The 11,702-nt window shown below is 46.3% G+C and overlaps 1 protein-coding gene across 3 annotated transcripts in view; it reads left to right on the plus strand.

Annotated features, from left to right (window-relative positions):
- The first annotated feature begins 2,314 nt into the window (after positions 1-2,314).
- thrb (thyroid hormone receptor beta) overlaps positions 2,315-11,702 on the plus strand; it is a 77,464-nt gene continuing 68,076 nt past the window's right edge. For 2 of the 3 annotated variants that reach the window (XM_066673869.1, XM_066673870.1), the window contains exon 1: positions 2,316-2,518. The gene's annotated coding sequence lies outside the window, so the exon portion shown is untranslated. Of the gene's footprint in view, positions 2,519-11,702 lie in introns of all 3 variants that reach the window. The other variant, XM_066673868.1, reaches the window with a different exon arrangement.

Genomic DNA, 11,702 nt, shown 5'->3' on the forward strand with positions numbered 1-11,702 from the left:
GCCAGATTGCAACACTTCCTTGGCCTCAGCTGCCAGATTTATCACCAATCAAGCATTTACAGAAGCAGCTGAGACTTATATATATCATCATTACATTCATATCACATTTCATCCAATTTGGCCAGTGAATGTACTACCTAGAGTTACTTTAATCTCGCCCATATTTCCATAAAGAGGAGGCCAAACAATGTCTAGGATCCCTGCTTTTTGTTTTCTCTCCAAGACACCTGTTTTCCAGCGGTCTTTCAGATGTTCTTCTTCTTCTTTTGCAGCAGTGAGAGGTTCTGCTCGTCTGGAAAGAATGTACACTACACCTCAAGGCATTGCTGTGAGGATATGATAGCATTCAGCCACACAGACATTAGTGATTCCCAGTGGTGATGTTGGGTGATTAGTTGTGGATCACAAACTCTAGCCTACACTCGTCTCTGGTGATAGTGGATGGAGCATTGTCACTCCAGAGAACACAGTTCCACTGTTCCACAGCCCAGTGCTGGGGGCTTTACTCCCCTCTCTTCTGACTCTCTAATCAGCGCTGAGATCCTCAGCATTCTCATTAATATCTGGACACAAGCATTGGTTGATATCTAGCTGTTCCTTCCTGTTGGACGCTGAGCCAGAAACAAGCAACCTTTGAGCAATACCTCAGGCCGAGTGTGTGCCAGATTCTGGAGAATGAAGTCCGCTCTCTGTACGGCCAACTTCCCTCATCAGAGGTTAATGCCCTATAAACAACCCACTGGTCTGAGCTGCAGAAGGCAGTTTGGATTTAAAACCCCACAAGCCCCACAGCAGTGTTCTCCCCCTGTGTAAACAGCCAGAACGCCCGCTTTCAGCACCTGTTCCTTTAAATGATAATGAGCCGCTCGCTGTTCAACCCGACCCTGAGCGCACAGCAGTGAGGAGCGAGGAGCAGAAGCTCTGGTTTTTAGCTGTTTTCGCTCAGTTCTCTTTCTTCTCTTTACTCGGTGCTCTTATTTCTCCGCGCTCGTTGTGTCTGTTTTGCTGCATTTAACCTTGTCTTTGCGCTCTCACATAAACACGGGTCTAGCGCTGTGATTGGACAGACTCAGACGAGGGGGCGGGGCCATTCTATAGTGTCTGCGCTTGACGTCAGAAGCGGAGCAGAATCAGAGCGGCTCGTTTTATCCTGTGTTTTCTGACTCAGGCAGCTCACAGAAAACTGACGAGGTCTTGTTTCACAGTGTGTGTGTTGGTGGCCTCCAGATTCATACGTTAATGTGCACATGCACCAGACACACTGGGTTTAATCAGAACCAGATTAAAGTCGACCTTTAAAGGGCAATCCCATAATTTTTTCTAAATTCCGTCATACATTTCAGAGGTCACGATGTCAACAAAGTGATGAATGTACTGTATTTTTCTGAACATGGTTTTTATATTAAATAAAATCTGCAGGTGGGAGAATGGTGGGCTTCAGTTTCTCCTTTCTCATCCAACAGTCTCAGTTTAAACAGCCAAGCATTCAAGAGAATGGACCATCAAGACGGCCAGGGGCAGGTTAACCCTCTCCTGTCCACTCCAAACACACAGTTCTGTTTAAAAGTTTTCCAGAGCATGCTCCGCATACTTTATTACTCCCCCTCTTCCCCTGTTCTTTAGCGCTCAGGACCCCCACAGAGCAGGTGTGATGTGGTGGTGGATCATTCTCAGCGCTGCAGTGACACTGACGTGGTGGTGGTGTGTTAGTGTGTTGTGCTGGTGCGTGTGGATCAGACACAGCAGTGCTGCTGGAGTTTTTAAACCCTGTGTCCACTCACTGTCCACTCTGTGAGACACTCCTCCCTCGTTGGTCCACCTTGTAGATGTAAAGTCAGAGACAGTAGCTCATCTGTCGCTGCACAGTGTGTGTTGGTCGTCCTCTAGTCTTTCATCAGTGACACAGGACGCTGTCGGCTGGATGTTTTTGGTCGGTGGACTGTTCTCAGTCCAGACACTAAGGGGTTTAAAAACTCCAGCAGCACTGCTGTGTCTGATCCACTCGCACCAGCACAACACACACTAACACACCAACACCTTCAGCAAATCATACCTGCTCTGTGGGGGTTCTGAGAAGTGAAGAACAGGGTGAAAGGGGGCTTAAAAAGTATGCAGAGCAACATATGGCTAACATAGTGAACCTGTATGGTACAATTTAGAAAAAAGGAGGCCATTTTAATGTTGTGCTCGGCAGGAAGATCCGACGCCGAGATAAAAAACTGATTTCAGGGCAAGAGGAGCTCTCTGATTCCCCATAGCGATCAAATCGGAGCGCTGCAGTTTGCTGTGTTCTTGTTTGTGTGTGTGTGTGTGTGTGTGTGTGTGTCCTCCGGTTCCTCCGTCTTCTCGCGGGTCCATGTTGAAGTTGAAGCCGGAGAACAGCGTCGTTGAGCGGTTCACGTCAGGCCACTCGACCGCGGTGACACAGCCCCGGACTCGACTGCTTTTCTGCGCCCTTTAACGGGCTTCTCACGCGGATACGGATCTCTGGGGAAAGCAGGGACGGGTTCGGACCAAGGTGAGGCTTTTATTCCCTTATTTAAAGACTGTCAGCGCTCAAAAAGGGCAGAATATAGTCCGAAGGCTAACGTGAGCGGGTTTCGATTTGCCCCTGGCTTGGTTTAGTGCTTATTTAAAGCGTTTTTAAGGGGTTCGCTGCTTTTACAAGCGGATGTGGTCGTTTTCGGTGGTGTCTGTTTCGAAATGAGACACATAGCACATTGAAAACCGACTGTACATTGCAGATATTAAGGATTTATAACGTGTTATAACGTCGTGGAGGCGGTTTTTTTTTGCAACGACCACTTCTGAAGTTCTGGGCGCGAGGCTGGAAGTTGTCTTCTTATGCGAATTCTCGGTTCCACCTTAAATGGTCCAGCGTTTAAGGTAGAATGGAGAATTTGAAGAAGAAGACAACTTCAAGCTTGTGTTGCGTGCAGATTTTGGAAAAATATAGTGGTCGAGAAGCTGTTGCTACCTTAAATTGCAAGTGTGCGTTAGCTGTTTACACAGTGGCATTTAAGGTGGTATGGCGAGTTAGGTTCAGTCTTGTGTTATTTGCAGTTATAGAAATTGGGTCAAGATTTAGTTGGTGTGTGGTGGATTTAAAGTTGTGTGTACTGTTTAGTTGTTGTTGTTGTTGTTTGTAGCACCTTGACACAACTTACCTACTCCCAGGGGTCGTTTTAGGACATTATGGGCTCATATAATTCTCATCTTATGACACATAATCGCCTTAAATTATCTTAAAATTTCCTGTTGGCTCATAATGTGTCCAGGTGTTTATTAATAGCTAATAGCATAATAACAACAAGTAGTAACAATGGTAATAGTATATATACTACATTTTGTTAGACATGTTTATAATAAATATATCTACAGCAGTTGCACAGCAGTTGTTTGTTTGTCGTACACACGACCTATTTATAATCCAAAAGTGAAGGGTGAATCCAGAAGTCCAGAATCCAGGCTTCAGGCTGTATTTTCTATTCCATGTGTGTAATGACTGTGTAGTTACATATTAACAACACTGTTATATGCATCAGACCTTCCCTTGTCATAGTTGAGCTAAATGAAGTGAAACTAAGCTCCTCTGTGAAGAAGCGTGCTTGTACTTGTTTTTAACTCAATATTTTACAAACAAAATGTAAAATAAAAGTCTAGGATTGAGACAGGGCACATGAACTCAGTGTGGTTTAAAAGCTCAGCACCTAGCGGACGTCCCTGAGGGTTTCACACCATCGGTGCTGTGGAGGAGAGGGAAATGTGGATGAAGTTGGAGAAAGATGTTTGTTTTATTAATGTTCAAATTAATAAATCAATACTATTCTCATTTTATTAATAAAAAAGAACCTATAAAGGTGTGCTGCATACGTTCTGAGCTCCATCAGAAGACTGTGATGGGTTTGTTCTGTTCTTGGGGATAATACTGTGTCCAAAAGTCTGTGTGAGTGTGGGTTTAGACCATTTACAGATGGAGTCAGTGTTAGAGTCGGGAACAGAGCGCAGTAACACTTCTTTCCTGAATGTGAAAATAAGATGAAAACCAAAGAGTCCTGTTTAAAACTGTGTGATGAATTATGATCAAATTAAACGTAACAAATCTAAATATCCTCCACGTGGATTTGTTTACAAGTCGTCTCCACAGGGGAGCGCTGTCGTCAACTGTCTTTATCACAGGGCTGACCCCTCTGACCCATCACAGCTGTCTTTAAAGGGACACTATGTAAGATTTGGGATTTTGGCTACTGGGCTCCCACTACAGCTTCAGAGTTTAATCCCCCTGAAATCAAGAGGGTGGTTTCCTACCCTCCTCTAAAAGTTACACAGTGTAGTTTCTGCAGTGCTGAGGCTGAAGTAGCAATGACAGAGGCTCTGTTCTCCCTGATACGGCTGAGTGGAGCACCACAGTGATTTTGAGGCTGTAACTTAAAGGTGGAAATACTACCTAGTGTTGCTTTAAGCCCCATTCTTTGTGTTTTTGAGTGTGGAGCGCACTGTGTATTTTGTTTTCGCCGTGGCTCAGCCTTTTAAAATATATCTGAGGTAAAACAGCGCATTAATAAAACCGTTAATTCCAGGAGGAACTGAGGCACTGTTGGTTCCAGCGAGGGCCACTTTCTGTGCAGCATACAGCAGCAGACCCCCCTTCTGGGCCCCCCCGCAGTGATCTGGAGAAGCTCTCCATTGTCGCTGTGATGGCTTTGGATGGATGCAGCCTTTGACACTAGGCATTTTCCTCAGTGATAATCAGTGCCGGCCACAGCTGAAGATGTGTCAGATGTTTGGAGCTGCTCCAGTGGAATCCGTTCCTCTGAGTTTGTGCGATGCCAGACGTGTGGTCAGTCGGTGGAGTTTCTGTGGCTCCTACTGAAAAGGCTACTTTCTCTGGGTCGGTTACATAAGAGAAACCTCCTGGTTTCTATAAACGTGCTCAGAACAAATCACCCACAACGCTGGCAGGCATTAGTTATTGTGAAACGTGTGAAACTGATGCAAATCTGTGGCCTGTTTTCAACAGATTAACATTGGGGCGAGGGGCGGTTTGCCTTTTCTAACCGCCGCAGACACAGAGGAGTTCTACCCGCTCGGAGGAGGAGGCTGACTGCTTGGTCCTGGGTTAGGACGGGGTATGGATACGCGCGTCTGATTTGGAGGAGGTTTCTTTTAGGATATGTTCTCCTTGTAGGTTACAAATGCACGCCAGGAACTGGGCTAAATCAAACCTCCCGGTTTCTATAATCGTGCTCAGAATAAAATCGGCCTGAAACTCGGAGGCGTGGTGGTTAGGGAGAGACTTGTGAGAGCCTCCTCTCGCTCTGTGGCCTGTTTTTTTGGGGCATAACTTTTTTAAAACCTGCCTTTTTTCCCTCCGTTTTCTCCTCAGTTTTTTACCAGATCCAGTTCCCGGTCTCGAGCTTGTGATGATGATTTACTCGTCACTAATGATCTCACACTTTCCCAATATCCAGTGAAAGGGAACTTATTAATACGACACCCCACTGACAATAACGTGACAAAAGAGCAGGGGAATGTTTGTCATTTGAATGTAATTACACATTGCAGTGTGTTCTGAGAGCATTTTCGTGACGTTTTATTTTCAGGTCACGTGTTCTTTGGATTGTACTGGATTGGTTCAAGTTTTCAGAGGCTGTGACTGGGTGCGAGGGGCCTAGAGACTGTTTGTGTGTGTGTGTGTGTGCATGTGTGTTAGAGAGAGAGGAAAAACGTGAGCTGATAAAGTGAAACTCTGACAGTGACTAGGGCTGGGCAGTTAATCGGGTTTGAAACGACTGAAAACAATTAAGTGTTTCACAGATATTTTGGCTTTTACGGTGTTATTTCAACTCATGAAATCATGGTGGAGTGACTGAGGATTATGTGTCACATTTCTGTGTGTGTGTATGTGTGTGTGTGTGTGTGTGTGTGTGTGTGTAAGCCCACCTGAACATGCTGCTGCTGACTTTAATGTTAATTACAGAAGAGGTCTGATTGTGTGCAATCACAGTTCTCTCTGGTTGTTTAGATTCCAAAGCTCAGTGTCTTTTAATGTGGAGTGGTGTGTGTGAGTAAGAAGCGACTGTATCTTTTAAGGTGCAGCGGTGTGTGTGAGTAAGAAGCGACTGTATCTTTTAAGGTGGAGCGGTGTGTGTGAGTAAGAAGCGACTGTATCTTTTAAGGTGGAGCAGTGCATGTGAGTAAGAAGCGACTGTATCTTTTAATGTGGAGCGGTGTGTGTGAGTAAGAAGCGACTGTATCTTTTAAGGTGGAGTGGTGTGTGTGAGTAAGAAGCGACTGTATCTTTTAAGGTGGAGCAGAGCATGTGAGTAAGAAGCAACTGTATCTTTTAAGGTGGAGTGGTGTGTGTAAGAAGCGACTGTATCTTTTAAGGTGGAGCAGTGTGTGTGAGTAAGAAGCGACTGTATCTTTTAAGGTGGAGAGGTGTGTGTGAGTAAGAAGCGACTGTATTTTTTAATGTGGAGCGGTGTGTGTGAGTAAGAAGCGACTGTATCTTTTAATGTGGCGTGGTTTGTGTGAGTAAGAAGTGACTGTATCTTTTAAGGTGGAGCGGTGTGTGTGAGTAAGAAGTGACTGTATCTTCTAATGTAGAACGGTGTGTGTGAGTACGAAGCGACTGTATCTTCTAATGTAGAACGGTGTGTGTGAGTACGAAGCGACTGTATCTTTTAGTGTGGAGCGATGTGTGTGAGTAAGAAGTGACTGTATCTTTTAATGTGGAGCGGTGTGTGTGAGTAAGAAGTGACTGTATCTTCTAATGTGGAGCGGTGTGTGTGAGTAAGAAGTGACTGTATCTTCTAATGTAGAACGGTGTGTGTGAGTACGAAGCGACTGTATCTTTTAGTGTGGAGCGATGTGTGTGAGTAAGAAGTGACTGTATCTTCTAATGTGGAGCGGTGTGTGTGAGTAAGAAGTGACTGTATCTTCTAATGTAGAACGGTGTGTGTGAGTACGAAGCGACTGTATCTTTTAGTGTGGAGCGATGTGTGTGAGTAAGAAGCGACTGTATCTTTTAATGTGGAGCGGCGTGTGTGAGTAAGAAGCAACTGTGTCTTGTTGGTGTCTGAAGTGTACATTGTCTGTAAGTGTTTATTCACTGTTTGAATTCCCACAGAAACTCATGTGTAACTCAAGCTGTTTGGTTTTGTAGCACTTTCGCTCTGTGTTTACTTTCATGCAGTTAGCGCTCTCCTGAATTTAGAGTCAGTTCCAACCTTAAGTAATGTAACTGTAACGATAAAAATAAGTCAGTGTTACCCCCCTATGGATCAGGAATAGAGCAACATCCTCATCTCGGTTGGTGCTATTCAGCGTTTGGAGTCTCTCCGTTGTCTAAAAACCTCCAGATGGCGTTTCTTTGCCGTGAACAGAGAGAGAGAAAGCCTAGTGATCAGGGACAAATCCCAATATTTACCCACTTGGAGTTCAGCACGCTTGGAGGAGAACTATAGCTGAACAGTTCTGTTATGAACGTAACGTGCTCGTGAATGCGGCTCATAGTATTTCCTTCACTGTAAAAGAGCAGACTGAGCCTGAACGGACGAGCGGTGGGGGTGAAATGTGAAAACAGACCCGCCCTCTCTTTGTGCTGGGTGTTGTGTAGGAGCTGGCGAGGTGGAGATAACGTAAAGAAGGATCAGATGTTGCACTCTTTTATGGAATGAACTGGAGCTGAGGGTCAGGAGGAGGCCTGGCTCTGGCACTAAAAGCTTCTGCAGAGCAGTGCACCCATCTCTATGCTTTATAAAGCACTTAGACTGGGCGGCTGCTGCTGAAGCAGCAATGCGCTGAGGCTAACATCTTACAGAGGACACAGTGCCATGTGGTTAAAGGTCTTAATGTATATTCCCCCTAAGAAGTAGCACACAACGTTTACAGAAGTGAATATTTATTATTTCAGTAATATCTCTGTGAAATAAAACTCACGAGAGACTGCGTCTGAGAATTCATTCATTCATTCCTTCCTTCATTCATTCATTCATTCATTCATACTTTGTCTGTAACCTTTATCTAGTTCAGGGTGGTGGTGGGTCCGGAGCCTACCCAGAATCACTGGGCGCAAGGCAGGAACACACCCTGGAGGGGGTCCAACAGTCCTTCACAGTGCAACACACACTCACACCTATGGACACTTTTGAGTCATCAATCCACCTACCACCGTGTGTTTTTGGAGTGTGAGAGGAAACCAGAGCACCCGGAGGAAACCCACGCAGTCACAGGGAGAACACACCACACTCCTTGCAGAGAGTCACCCGGAGGAAACCCACGCAGTCAAAGGGAGAGCACACCACACTCCTCACAGACAGTCACCCGGAGGAAACCCACGCAGACACAGAAAACACACCACACTCCTCACAGACAATCACCCGGAGGAAACCCACACAAACACAGGGAGAAAACACCACACTCATCACAGACAGTCACCCGGAGGAAACCCATGCAGACACAGGGAGAAGATACCACACTCATCACAGACAGTCACCCGGAGCGGGAGTTGAACCCACAATCTCTGACAGAGCACCATTAAAACACAGCATAGGAAATTCTTTCACCGCGACAGCCCTAGCAACATCGCTCAGAATGTAGCTCACACCTGCACTGTTACAAAGTGCGCCGTGACACATCTTTAAACAAAACGAGGCTGTGTTAGCGTCCTTGTGTGAAGTATGCTCCAGCCGTAATGCTAAGACTACACTCCGAATGCGATAACCCGCTGTGTGTTGTTGGATTACATTGGGTCGTGGACCCGGAGACATGAGCGTAAGTCCAGGAAGCTCAAGGAGAACACACACTGGGTCAAAATCAAACGACTGACCACACACCTTTTTTAAAACAGAGGTGTAAACACCTGGCGGTCACTGAGATATTTACAGATGCACGTGTGTCCTGTCACTGTCCTGCCACTGTGGAATATCCCGGAATACCCACTGAAACGTCTACGCATCACTTTCCCGTAAAGGTGGAGTGCGTTTCCACACTGCGGCCGTTACTCTGCCATGCTGCCGGATCACGTCTTTGATTTACAGATGTTAAACGTTCCGCTAATCTCTTTACGAGCCCCGAGATGACCCCAAAAGCTCGGGGTCTCTGCCTCCAAACCTCAAACTGTGACTCCGGGAGCCAAAGACCGTAAATCTTTACATTCCACAGATTCTCCCGGATTTCGACATTCCTGCTGAATTCATTCACACGGAAAACGCTCGCTGATGATGAGGGGATTGGGGGCACGCTCTAGATGTGTCCTACCATTCACCAGAAAGGCCTCGGGTTTAAACGGAAAACACTCTCTGATTTTAACTTCTAATGTTCCTGTTCACACACGGTTTTGGTAATTCAGTTTAAAGCTGGTGTGTTGTATAAAGCGGCAGAACCTATTCCATACACAAGGAATGCTTTTCTGTGCATTAGACAGGCTTAAATGGGACATAAAATAAAGAAATCCCTTGTTCGGTGCATGTTCACATTAACATGTGAATCTGGAGGCCACCAACCCACACACTGTGAAACAAGACCCCAAGTTTTCTGTGCGCTGCCTGAGTCAGAAACACAGGATAAAACAAGCCGCTCTGATTCTGCTCCGCTTCTGACGTCAAGTACAGAGAGTTTAGAATGGCCCCGCCCCCTCGTCTGAGTCTGTCCAATCACAGCGCCGGACCCGTGTTTATTTGAGAGCACAAAGACGAGGTTAAACGCAGCAAAACAGACACAACGAGCGCGGAGTAAAAACAGAGAAAATCGAGAACGGAGAAGAAAGAGAACACAGCGAAAACAGTAAAAAACCAGAGCTTCTGCTCCTCGCTCCTCACTGCTGTGCGCTCGGGTACGGGGCGAACAGCGAGCGGCTCATTATCATTTAAAGGGACAGGTGCTGAAAGCGGGCGTTTACACAGGGGGAGAACACTGCTGTGGGGCTTGTGGGGTCAGGTTTAAGGAGCCAGGATGAGGAAAGCTGATGCAGAGAAGTGAATGTTTAAAGATGAATGGATGAAGCAAGTTGTGGTCATTCCTCCGGTGTCCAGCGGGTGTTACATGGCGCCCAAAGCGGGGCGTTAATCTGGAGCAGCTGTGTGAAGCGCGGCTCAGGGTCTACGCTCAAATCCTGAGGTCTGGACCTCACAGAGTTTCAGTTGAAGAGTGTGTTTGTTTAAGGAGCTGCTTTTTTCTTTCTCTTTCCTCTTTTAAGGAGGAATGCTGGTTGCCAGTTAAACTGGAAATTGTTTTCAGCCGCTCTCTCGCTCGCCTGCGGTAAAGAAAAGCAGCAGCCAAGGATTTAGATAAAAATAAACCTGCCCTGACTTGCGCCGAGTAAAGAGCAGGGCGCTGTTTACACATTTATTTATATATGGTTCATATGCTCTGGGACTTGATCTTTAAAGGTGCAGTCAGTCAGTTTTAACACCTTAAATCCACAGTGTTTATGGGATTATCTGCTTGATCTCACATCTTAGGCTCCATAGAGCGGGTCCCCCACAGGCCGGCGGTCATGTTTAAATCCGGTTGAGTATCTGGAGAATACAGGTGGAGAATCAGCCAAAACATTAAAGACACGCTCTCCTTTCTACACTCTATTTTATCTGTTGTTTTGCATACTTTATTATCCCCCTTTCCCCCTGTTCTTCAGCGCTCAGGGCCCCCACAGAGCAGGTGTGATGTAGTGGTGGATCATTCTCAGTGCTGCAGTGACACTGACGTGGTGGTGGTGTGTTGGTGTGTGTTGTGCTGGTGTAGAGTGGATCAGACACAGCAGTGCTGCTGGAGTTTTTAAACCCCTCAGTGTCTGGACTGAGAATAGTCCACTGACCAAAAACATCCAGCCAAAAGCGTCCTTCTAACATCTGTCCCTTAAACATTTTGACCCAGACCCTGTGTTAGAACCTAAAGTCTTCACACCTGAGGCCTCAGGAGGGTCACAGAGGTAGAGGTGGATTGTGGGTATTGGGCTGATTTCTAGAGAAAACGCTGGAAGGGCTTTGGATGAATGGGCTGGCGTTGTGTAACAAACCCGTCCTGAAATAGCACTCACACACACTGTGATGGATACTGTCACCTGTTTATATGTGGATCATATCTTTGAACGAGCGGCTTGTAAATCTCTCTCTCTCCCTCTATCTCTAACTCTCTCCCTCTCTCTCTCTCTTTCTCTCTCTCTCTCTCTCTATCTCTCTCACTCTCTGTCTGTCTCTCTCCCCTCCCCCCCTCCTCTCTCGCTCTCCCTCTCTCTTTCTCTCTCTCCCTCTCTCTTTCTCTCTCTCTTTCTCTCTCTCTCTCTCTCTCTCTCTCTAATCTGAGAGGATGTGATTGTTTTGTTGCAGTGGACTCATCCTTTGTCTCTCAGAGGTCTCGTAGCTGGACCCACTCTCTCCTCGGGGGTCCGTTACGTAACGGCGCTTGTTTAGAAAAGACCCTGCTGCTGAAGGTGAGACCCCTCTGCTCTCCCTCTTTGTTTTCTCTGCTCTTTGTTCTTGGTTCCTGTAGTGAACCAATATTCCCTCAGGGTGGATCAGTATCTAGAACACGGATCTACACTCTCTGTGGCCTTCATTTATCCAGAACCCCCGGGGTCAGTCGTTTGGGGGGGGGGGGGGGGGTGTCTACAAAATAATGCCTCACTGAATCCCTTACTAGCAGCTGAAACCTTTCATTCCTCATAAAACACGGGATAAAATGAGTCGTTCTGATTCAGC

Source organism: Hoplias malabaricus, chromosome 6 (assembly GCF_029633855.1).
Source record: "Hoplias malabaricus isolate fHopMal1 chromosome 6, fHopMal1.hap1, whole genome shotgun sequence".
Taxonomy (NCBI): domain Eukaryota; kingdom Metazoa; phylum Chordata; class Actinopteri; order Characiformes; family Erythrinidae; genus Hoplias; species Hoplias malabaricus.